The 11232-nt window shown below is 45.9% G+C and overlaps 1 protein-coding gene across 5 annotated transcripts in view; it reads left to right on the top strand.

Moving 5' to 3' along the window:
* Nucleotides 1-3769: 3769 nt before the first annotated feature.
* The window catches only part of agla (amylo-alpha-1,6-glucosidase and 4-alpha-glucanotransferase a), a 107036-nt gene continuing 99573 nt past the window's right edge, over nucleotides 3770-11232 (top strand). For 4 of the 5 annotated variants that reach the window (XM_088428895.1, XM_088428892.1, XM_088428896.1 and 1 more), the window contains exon 1: nucleotides 3770-3860. The gene's annotated coding sequence lies outside the window, so the exon portion shown is untranslated. Of the gene's footprint in view, nucleotides 3861-3925; nucleotides 3979-11232 lie in introns of those variants that run through there. The other variant, XM_088428893.1, reaches the window with a different exon arrangement.

The raw sequence follows: 11232 nt of genomic DNA, 5'->3' as shown, positions 1-11232 counted from the left end.
CTCGTCAGGGTTTAAGTCTGGTAGTCTGTATGGTCCTCCATACACTATTTCAAATAGTGATAACGTTTTCCTTCAGCAGAACAATTCTCATTCCTGTGGCGACAATAGGAATGCAATCTGGTCACTGTCTCATTATCTCATTCATTGTTGTTATGAGTATGGCCTTGATTGTCCCATTTGCTCTTTCAACAAGCCCTTCTGACATTCAACAGTTCTTTAACTTTTGTTACAGCTTTTTTACAAAACGTAATACATGGCAAAGCTCATGTGTCAACTTTGCTGCTCATTCAAATCAAAACTTCAGTAGCCATGGTTTTCCATCTACCAATCTACTTATTTTCCCAACATCTTGTTGTGCTCCTTTAGTTAGCCAATATTGTTGTTCCAATTTGGGAGCTGATTTCTACCTTGATTTCAAAATGGTCTGTGTGTCTTGTTCATCATGTGGTGTGTCAATGCGGCTGTCTTGTGCTAGGGCAACTGTGGGCACACCTATAGCTGCTTCTTTGGCTGCTTTGTTTGCCTAATCGGTTTTCTGCTGTAATTGGGTTGTTTCTTTTCCCTTTGCTGCCTCTAGTCTCGCACAAGCCCTTGATCCCATCTTCCCATTTAATTGGACTTCGGGTCTAATTAAGTTTTTGCTCTGTTACATGGTTAGTGTTCTTTCCACCAATAGAAGCCAGATCAGGACCCCCCCCCCATACATAGACATGAGAATTTACAGGTATATTTTCCATCATCTTAGCTATCGTCTCATCAAAAATGAGAAAACCATCAACCTTTATGGTTACACAAGTCCTTCTCAAATAGTGGAGTGGGCTCCCCTGAGAGGCTGCATAGCAGTACCAGGGGGGTTGCGGATGACCCCGAGGAACAGGCTTGAAAGTTAACATTTAGACTTAAAAGTTAACATTCGCTGAAAGTTTATTGGGTAAACATTAAAAGGATACAATTATACTTTATACTTATTCAAGAATAAACAGCGGCAAGTGGGGTGTGACAAAATATTTCTTTTTCCTAGGGTGGGCTTTGCAAAACAAAATAATTGAGAAGCGCTAGGTCACACATACTTTCAGGGCTACATGATAAACAGTTGACAAAAAAAAAGCAAAAAAAAGCTTGATCATCAGGAACACAAATTTGTGGAAAATTACCCAAATTATGCAATCTGCCAAAGTAACTTAATTGTCCTTCTGATTTGTGTCATTTGCATGGAACTTGATTATTTTGGTTACTGTTGCAGAATACAGTTTTGCCTCTTTTTCAGGAATGTTTAATCAGTTCATGGTGTACGCTGCCTCCTGCACAAAGACAGCTGGGATGGAATCCAGAAAACCCGCAACCCTTGTGAGAAAATTCAATTACAAAGGATGGAAGATATCACCCTCTAAATTTAAAAAGTTCATTCAACAGATACCTGCCAACTTGTGAAATATAAGTAATTCATGTGTGGTCTTTCTTTCCTGATATGTTTTAGGCTGACACTGAAGGCTTGATTACATTGTGTGACTGTGACAACAGCCTAGAACTGTAAGATATTTTTTTTAAATCCTGTAACTGAAATCTTAAAATAGAAATATATACCCAAAACAGTATGTTGACTTAAAATTGCAACTGAGGTAAAACCAAATTAAAAAAAATCTTCAAGCAACAGATGACAGAGCACCAATTTGTCAGGACGCCTTCTGGCCGAGGCTTCAGGACTGGAGCAAAGGCGTTGGCTGGACGCCGTCAGGCAGGAGCAAAGGCGTCGGCTGGACGCCGTCAGGTGGACACTGAGGGAATTCCGGACACAGGAGTGAGATCATGAGACTGACCTGCGACAGGGGCGACCATGGGTGGCAGACTGGAGACTCTGGTGTCAGTTGCCAAGGCGCGTCGACCAGCTGCTCGGGAAAATACGGCGGTGCCGAGGCTGGTGGCTCAGGAGACTGAAGTGGGGGTGACATTTAAGGGCGATGTGAAGCTTGGGCGCCGGCCACGGAGGACCAGCTGCAGGTTTGGGCGCTGACCGGCACATGCGGGTCGCTGGCTGGGAGGACTGAGGGGGACGGGCGACTGGCTGGGAAGCTGGGCTCTGACTCGAGGGGGTCACAGAGGTCAGGCGCAGAGGGGCACGGTCCTGGGCGCACAGCCGCCTTGCCTTGGGGACAGGGATGGACAGCCGCCTTGGCGCGGGGACAGGGGCAGTCGGGCTTCAGCCAGCCGGCGGGAGACTTGGGGCATGGAGACAGGGACAGACGTGACAGAGTGCAAGACACGAGTGGTTCAGGACGGGGGGAAGACAGGGCACGGCAAGTTTAGGACATTGAGACAGGAGGGAATGAACCAGAATTGAAGGGAGACAAATGGGGGGTAGTCCTCTAAATCGGAAAAATCTGAGTAACGTGTAGTGAGGTGCACGAACTGGAGAGGAAGGGTGCTCAGCCGAGTCAACTGATGGTGAAATATTCTCTAAATCAGGAGTCGGAATTGTGAAAAACATGCAGAGAAAGAATAATGTCATAAGGGAGGTCGGCGGAACACGAAGAAAACGAACATGAGGGACAGATGCAGACTCGGACGGAAGAAACATGGAAGAAAAGACAAGAGGTCTCACATTGGGGGAACGGGGCTTCCCGGTGGGCTGAGAGCGGGCGGAACGGCGAGCTTCCTGGGTACTGCTGGGTACTGGTTTGGTCAGATTGTACTGTGTGTGTGTGTGTGTGTGTGTGTGGGGGGGGGGGGGGGGGCTGGCGTGGTTGCAAAGGTGGAAGCAGGGAGGCTTTGAGGCAGGGGCTTCATGTAATCCGTATCTATTGAAACAAGGAACGGGAACAAAAACGAGAAAAAAACAGGACGGCAAAAACTCTAACTAAGACAAACACGAACAAGCATGCTGGCAGGGAGACACGGGGCTGACAGACGACGGGTGAGACGCGACTATAAGACAACGATCAGACAGTGGCTGTAATGAAAAATTAGGCTTAAATACACACACAAACTAATCAGACAGACACGCGACAGCTGGGAAGGGAGTAACAGGGGAAGCAGACTGGTGGACACACGAGGAGCAGGTAATGCGGACAGGTGGACCAAATCAAAACTAACGCAGGGAGACACGAGGAGTAGAAGCAGGAACTATATTCGCAGAAAACAGAAGCCCCCGAAATCAACCCACAACCAAAACCCAACAGAGCATGACTACCTGAGACAATGTGAAAGAAATGGCACATAAGAAGGAATTTCAAACACTTATTATGTTAGAACTGCATTTCATTTCATCTAAAATTTAACATTAAAATACAGGTGTGATCATACATTTTGGTCTAAATAATTTCTTTAATGTTAATGTATTTGATAACATGTAAACAAAATTCAATTCATAGTATTTGATAACATGTAAACAAAATTCAATTCATAAATGGAGGAACACACACGAGTATAAGTCATACGTATTTGTCTGGAAGAACAACCCCTTAAAAAAGTGAATGAGAGCAATGTTATCTAATGATTTAGAAATGTTTAAGAATAAGATTGTGAGAAACTGTCACTGTTGCAGTAGCTGTGCGTGTATGTGCGTGTGTATGCACATTTTATTCAATATGAAAATGTGTGTTGATTGTTCTTAGCTCTTTCAACTTTTCTTTTGCGAAACCCTTTAGATAGCATTGGACACCTAATACATTCCAAGAATAAAAATCTGGTTCTGCCACAAGGAGGAATTGTGTTGCGTTGTATTCAGTTATTACGGTAATCTATCCTGCACTGTCTCTGTGCCACGCCCCCAGTGTCAACCGCTGCAATAAGCGTAGTCGACGCAAAGCTTACAGTCTGATACTTCCGAGGACCGTGAAATTTTACAGCGGACACGTAACGGGGTCAGTCTTCTAAAATCAATATGCCATCATTGTCATAATGTCACGTGTCGAAGTCCTGGACTGTCGGTGTTACTGAGCGGGTGATCATAGAAGATTCGGGAAATAACCCACCGGAATTGTAAAGGCATTTCAACTCACCATTTGCACTTCAATTTGCACTTTACTCGGGGATGTTCCGTCATTACAACACTGCATCACACGTATTCGACGGGCTTCCTATATCGTAATTTGCCCACAATAATTTATTCCTAAAATGCATTTGTTATCTCCTGTCGAATCATTGATGCATATGGAGCAGTTGAACGAATATTTACCGTTTTGCCGTGGCAGTTTTTTGTTTTAAATACGCCATATTTTATGTTGCTTTCTTTACCGTGTACTTATTCCAAACTGCTTAAAATAATATACACTGTTTGCTAAGGAATGTGGAGTTTGAGTGCCGTTTGAAGATACATATGCACTTGCTGTTCCGAATTGCCTTTGAGGGTTGACATGAGTTCAGCCCCTCAAGCAAGCTCAGCAAGTGAAGAGTTTTATAAATACACATTGACATTATCGGCTAGATTCCTGACCCTGTCCAGTAAAAAAGCACGACCCAGAATCAAGTCTGAGGTTTCTGGGGCCTCCATTGACTAACTGCTTTAATCGGTGTCGTTTCGTGCTGCATGAATCGGGGCAACAGGGGGTATCAATCTCACCGTTTCCATTAAAACGAAATTCTAGTTTGTGTAGGGCAGGAGAATTGATTTCATTGGTATTGCATGTAACACAAATACATTTACTAAGCAGTAAACAAATAAGTACGAACGTTCATTCGAATCAATTCCATTATTGATGACAGGGACGTAACAAGGTTTTATGGACTGAGGTCACTCAGCTCCACGATACGGGACAGAGTAGTTTGGAATCCAGCTCATGAGCACATTTCGCAAGCAGCTATTGAAAACTGTGTAAACGCTTAAAATTTGTTGATTAGATTTGTAGTGTTATTCTTGTTTTGTTCAAAACAACTAGTGCATTCGTAAAAAGATATTGATCCATAATTTTAGGCAAATTGAATGACCACTGAACAGTAATAGCACATAAGAACATCATCTGTACACAATGTAAATATATATAAATATATATATATATATATATATATATATATATATATATATATATATATATATATATGTATATATATGTGTATATATATATATATATAAATATATATATATATATATATATATATATATATATATATATATATATATATATATATATACACACACACACAGCTGGTCGAGACGGAAGGAAGGAGAGAAAATGAGTGAAAAACGAAAGGAAGGAATGTTGTAAAGACTTTGCAAACTTTATCTGTTAGACATGGCTTCTAAAATTGCTAGTGGCGGTAAAGGAAGAAGTAAGAGGATGATGACAATAGAAACCAAGCAGGAGATAAAAAAAAAAAAAAACGAAGGAGGCGCACGCATGGTTAACCTTGCTCGTGAGTATGGCCGTAACCGCTCGGCAATCTTCTAAGGGCAAGACTTTCCTTGCTGGGGGACGGACCTCGATCGACAACAAAATTGAGAGGCTTCTTCTATTATGGATTAAAGAGAAGGAAATCGCCGGTGATATGTTCTAGTTTGAGAAAAGTTCCCTTTTAAGAAAATAAATCAATAAATTCTGCGGGTTGGCCCACTATATATATATATATATATATATATATATATATATATATATATATATATATATACCGTAATTTCCGGACTATAGAGCGCACCTGATTATAAGCCGCAACTCACTACATTTTAGAGGAAAACCGATTTTGTACATACACAAGCCGCACCTGCATACAAGCCGCATGTGCCCACATTAAAACATGTAAACATATTTACAAAGAAAGACTGTACACAGGGAGAGTTTTCAAAGTTTTAATAATACAACTTAACAATAACTTTCTTCCCAAACGGTGCCTGTGACAGGGCAGTAAAACGGTAGCAACATGGTAGCGACATGGTAGCAACACGCTAGCAACATGGTAGCAACACGCCAGCAACACAGTATAACAGGTCTGGTAAAACAGGTCTGGTAAAAGAACATACTGGTAAAAATCACGGTAAGCTGTCTTCATCTTCCTCCTTTGAACTGAAGCCATCAAAGTCATCTTTCTCAGTGTCGGAATGAAACTGTTATATAGACGTCGTCACACACTCCCTCAGCCTCTCTCTCGCTGTCACTGTGCCCTCCTCTCCGTCACGCAGCAGACCGGCTTTTCGGAACCTGTTGGTGATGGTGATTTTTTTGACGCTCCCCCACGCTGTCAGGATCCACTTGTGAAAAAGTTGCCTTTCGCATGCGGCCAGTTTTAGTGAAAGATTTCTCGCCGCTGGTCATCCAATTCTCCCATTCAACACGGAGCGCCACTTTAAATACACGATTCACACTAATGTCAAGCGGCTGCAAATACTTCGTTGTGCCCCCAGGAATCACAGCTGGAATGGAGTTTGTCCTGCGTCATATGCCTTTCTTTTTGCGTTTTCCATGATGAGGGTATGTTCATGCTAATTTAATTTATGCACAAGACCGGAAGTTGCAGTCTTCCTCGACGCATATATTCCACCGGTCTTAATCTTACCTTTTCTACTCGAGCGCCCCTAGCGGCCGTTAGAAAAATTACATAAATTGGCTGCATCACTGAATAAGCCGCAGGGTTGAAAGTTTTGGAAAAAAGTAGCGGCTTATAGTCCGGAATTTACGGTGTATATATATATATATATATATATATATCCACAACTTTCCCTTTAACCTCACAGTTCATTCTTGTGTGTGAGTGTGTGCACATGCGCATCCACGCTTATGTGGGTGTGTCTGTCCATCATCCATCCATCCATGTGTTTTATTTGTTTTTTTTCCCTCAATGCAATAACATTGCAGAATTCACAAGTCGCTACAAATATGCGCTGCTTGAAGCATCGCTTGGGGAGACGGCCTTTGCAATGATAATTGTGATTCTCTTCTTCGGGTTTCATATTGCTCACATTTGATTTACAAGATGGCGCCAGCATATGCGGCTTGCCGCCTACAGGCTCTGCTGGTTGTGCTTGCTGCTTTATTTTTCTGTTTTCTCGGCCAAGACTGCCAAGATACCACCTTACCTGCTGCGCTCTGCGATTGTCACCTCATGGAGAAAGCATTCAAAAAGACATGGAAAGAGGGCAGGTCTCTTGGTAAAATACAAGCTCCTCAGGTTATCCACCTGTTGGAAGGATTTTGTTCTTCTGGACTCCATGTGCTTCAACGACCTTGGTGTCTCCGTTGGATCGGGCCTGTTGCGCCCCCTGGCCTGGCTGTTGGCTGTTCACCTGCCGGCGGAGGTGCCCCCTCCCAGAGCCAGGTCCGCATTGGTGGTATGAAATTTAGGAACCTTCGGCTGCTACCCCGTGTGTCCTCCTCGGCCAGCGAGGATTTCACGCTTCGCCTGGCTCATCTGAATGCTAAATTACTAGCAAATAAGACTTTCATTCTAAATGACTTGTCTCGTGAACTGGATTTTCAGTTTATGACTGAGACGTGGATTCAAACCGTTGAGTCCAATGAGTTTTCCAAGCTGGTCCCCTTGAACTACCTGTTTTTTTACCTGCATGACAGCAGACCCCGCACCGATCCGTCTGTCGATCTCACGTTCCATCCTACCCTCACTCGTGAACAAGACCCCGAGATACTTGAACTCCTCCATTTGGGGCAGGACCTCATCCTCGACCCGTAGAGGGCATTCCACCCTTTTCCGACTGAGGACCATGGTCTCAGATTTGGAGGTGCTGATCTTCATCCCAGCAGCTTCACACTCTGCTGCGAACCGCTCCAATGAGAGTTGGAGGTCACAGCCTGAAGAAGCCAACAGCACCACATCATCTGCAAAAAGCAAAGATGCAATGCTGAGGCTCCCAAACCGGACCCCCTCAACGCTTCGGCTGCGCCTAAAAATTCTGTCCATAAAGGTAATGAACAGAATCGGTGACAATGGGCAGCCTTGGCAAAGTCCAACCCTCACTGAAAACGAATTCGACTTACTGCCGGAAATGCGAATCAAGCTCTGAAATTGGTCGCACAGGGGCCGAACAGCCCATATCAGGGCGCCCGGTACTCCATACTCCCGAAGCACCCCCCACAGAGATCCCCAAGGGACACGGTCGAACGCCTTCTCCAAGTCCACAAAGCACATGTAGACTGGTTGGGCGAACTCCCATGCACCCTCGAGGACCCTGCCAAGGGTGTAGAGCTGGTTCACTGTACCATGGCCAGGACGAAAACCACACTGCTCCTCCTGAATCTGACTCGACCTCCCGAAGGACCCTCCTCCCTAGCACCCCTGAATAGACCTTACCGGGGAGGCTGAGGAGTGTGATTCCTCTGTAGTTCGAACACACCCTCCGGTCCCCCTTTTTATAAAGGGGGACCACCACCCCAGTTTGCCAATCCAGGGGCACTGTCCCCGACGTCCACGCAATGTTGCAGAGGCGTGTCAGCTAAGACAGCCCTACAACATCCAGAGCCTTCAAGAACTCCAGGCGGATCTCATCCACCCCTGGGGCCTTGCCACCAAGGAGTTTTTGACCACCTCAGTGACTTCAGCCCCAGAGATGGGGGAGGACTCCGGTGCCCGAAGACTCTGCTTCCTCAAAGGAAGACGTGTCGGAGGGATTGAGGAGGTCTTCGAAGTATTCTGCCCACCGGTTCACAACGTCCCGAGTTGAGGTGAGCAGTGCCCCATCTCCACTGTACACAGTGTCAATGGTGCACTACTTCCCCCCTCTGAGACGCCGGATGGTGGACCAGAATTTTTTCGAAGCCGTCCGGAAGTCGCTTTCCATGGCCTCACCGAATTCCTTTCACATTCGAGTTTTTGCGGTGGCAACCACCAAAGCCGCACTCCGCTTGGCCAGCCGGTACCTGTCAGCGGTCTCTGGAGTCCCACAGGCCAAAAAGGCCCGATAGGACTCCTTCAGCTTGACGGCATCCCTTACTGCTGGTGTTCACCAATGGGTTTGGGGATTGCCGCCATGACAGACACCGACGACCTTACGGCCACAACTCCCGCCTCGGCAATGGAGGCGCTAAACATGGTCCACTCAGACTCAATGTCCCCCGCCTTACCCGGAACATGGGAGAGATTCTGCCGGAGGTGGGAGTTGAAACTCCTTGTGACAGGGGACTCTGCCAGACGTTCCCAGCAGACCTTCACGATACCTTTGGGTTTGCCAGGTCTGTCCGGCATCCTCCCCCACCATCGGAGCCAACACATCACCAGGTGGTGATCAATTGACAGCTCCGCCCCTCTTTTCACCCAAGTGTCCAAAACATGCGGCTGCAAATCCGATGATACAACCACAAAGTCGATCATCAAACTGCGGCCTAGGGTGTCCTGCCAAGTGCACATATGGACACCCCCATGTTTGAACATGGTGTTCGTTATGAACAATCAGTGACAAGCACAGAAGTCCAGTAACCACGCACCGCTCAGGTTCAGATCAGGGGGGCCGTTCCTCCCAATCACACCCCTCCAGGTCTCATTGTCATTGCCCACATGAGCATTGAAGTCGACAGCAGAACAAGGGAGTCCCTGGAGGAAGCGTTCTCCAGCACACCCTCCAAGGATTCCAAAAAGGGTAGGTACTCTGAACTGCTGTTTGGTGCATAGGCACAAACAACAGTCAGGACCCGTTCCCCCACCCGAAGGCGAAGGGAGGCTACCCTCTCGTCCACTGGGGTAAACCCCTATGTACAGGCGCTGAGCTGGGGGGCAACAAGAATGCTCACACCAGCTCTGCGCCTCTCACCGTGGGCAACTCCAGAATGGAAGAGAGTCCAACCCCTCCCGAGAGGACTGGTACCAGAGCCTAAGCTGTGTGTGGAGGCGAGTCCGACTATATATAGTCGGAAGTTCTCGGCTTTGCACACCAGCTCAGGCTACTTCCTCGCCAGAAAGGTGACATTCCATGTCCCAAGATCTAGCTTCTGTTGCCGGGGATCGGTGCGCCAAGGTCCTTGCCTTTGGCCGCCGCCCATCTCTCTTTGCACCCGATCCCTATGGCCCCTCCCACAGGTGGTGAGCCCATGTGAGGGGGGACCCACGTCATCCCTTCAGGCTGAGCCCGGCCGGGCCCCATGGGTGCAGGCCCGGCCATCAGGCGCTCGCCAACGAGCCCCACCTCCAGGCCTGGCTCCAGAGTGGGGCCTTGGTGACCCGCGTTCGGGCGAGGGAAACAAATCCATTTATTTTGTTCTTCATATGGGGTCTGTGAGCCGTGTTTAGTCTGGAACCTCACTTAGGACCTGTTTGCCATGGGTGACCCTACCAGAGGCCTAAAGCCCCCGACAACTTAGCTCCTAGGATCACTGGAACACGCAAACCCCTCCACCATGTTAAGGTGACGGCATGGAGGGGTCCTTAATTAACTCCTCACTCCTTAAACTCAAGAGTTTTAGGCAGCCCTGATGAACCCTTATGAAATTGTAGACATTTTTAATAGCACGTGTATTGACATTAGAATTGGTGGCTCCTCTTAGATGCAAATGCTCCAAGTTTCTGTAGACATCTTAAAACAGAGTCTGCTGGAGTATCAAAAAGCTGTTGAAGCTGATAACCCCAGTTTCTCTCCAGTCTTGTGTCAGTCAACAGCCATAAACCGGAGTTTCTTTTTAATACAGTGAATACTCTATTAAACCGTGGCGACCAAAACGGTGTTGTTCCTTCACGTAAACTTTGTGAAGACTTTTCAAAGTTTTTTGTGACAAGATTTTAAATACAGTATTAGATCTTCTCTATCGCTATCTATATCAGATTTCTCTCCTATTTGTGCTTATTTCTGAGTGCTTTAAGCAAGTGCCTCTTTCAGTCAACTGAAAAAGTACAGCGGCTCAGGTATTCCTACTGTTCTTATGACATCATCCGTCTTTTTAAAGATGTTTTTCATACCATTCAGCCCTGTGTTTTAGACTTGATGAATGCATCTTTGATCAGTGGCTGTTCTAGTTGCATTTAAACATGCTGTTATCCAGCCCATCATAAAAAAACGCAACCTTGACCCCACGGTCTTATCTTACTTTAGGCCCATCTCCAAGCTTCTATTTCTTTCTAAAGTCCTGGAGATGGTGGTGTATGACCAACTACTGTCTTCTATTGATGTAAATGGCATTTCTGAGAAGTTCCAATCTGGTTTTAAGCTGCGCCATAGCACAGAAAGAGCACTTTAAATACTTTTAAATGATCTTGCTAGGCAAGTTACCTTGGCTCTGTCTGTTTTACCTCCTTTTATTCTAATTCTGCATTATATTGTTTTTATTATTGTTTTACTAATGTATTCGTGTGATAACTTGTTTTGTA

This window comes from Hippichthys cyanospilos, chromosome 12, assembly GCF_059441005.1.
Source record: "Hippichthys cyanospilos isolate Australia breed blue-spotted pipefish chromosome 12, RoL_Hcya_1.0, whole genome shotgun sequence".
NCBI classification, from domain to species: Eukaryota; Metazoa; Chordata; class Actinopteri; order Syngnathiformes; family Syngnathidae; genus Hippichthys; species Hippichthys cyanospilos.
Note: the sequence above shows the minus strand (reverse complement) of the source record. Positions and strands in the feature narration are given on the sequence as shown.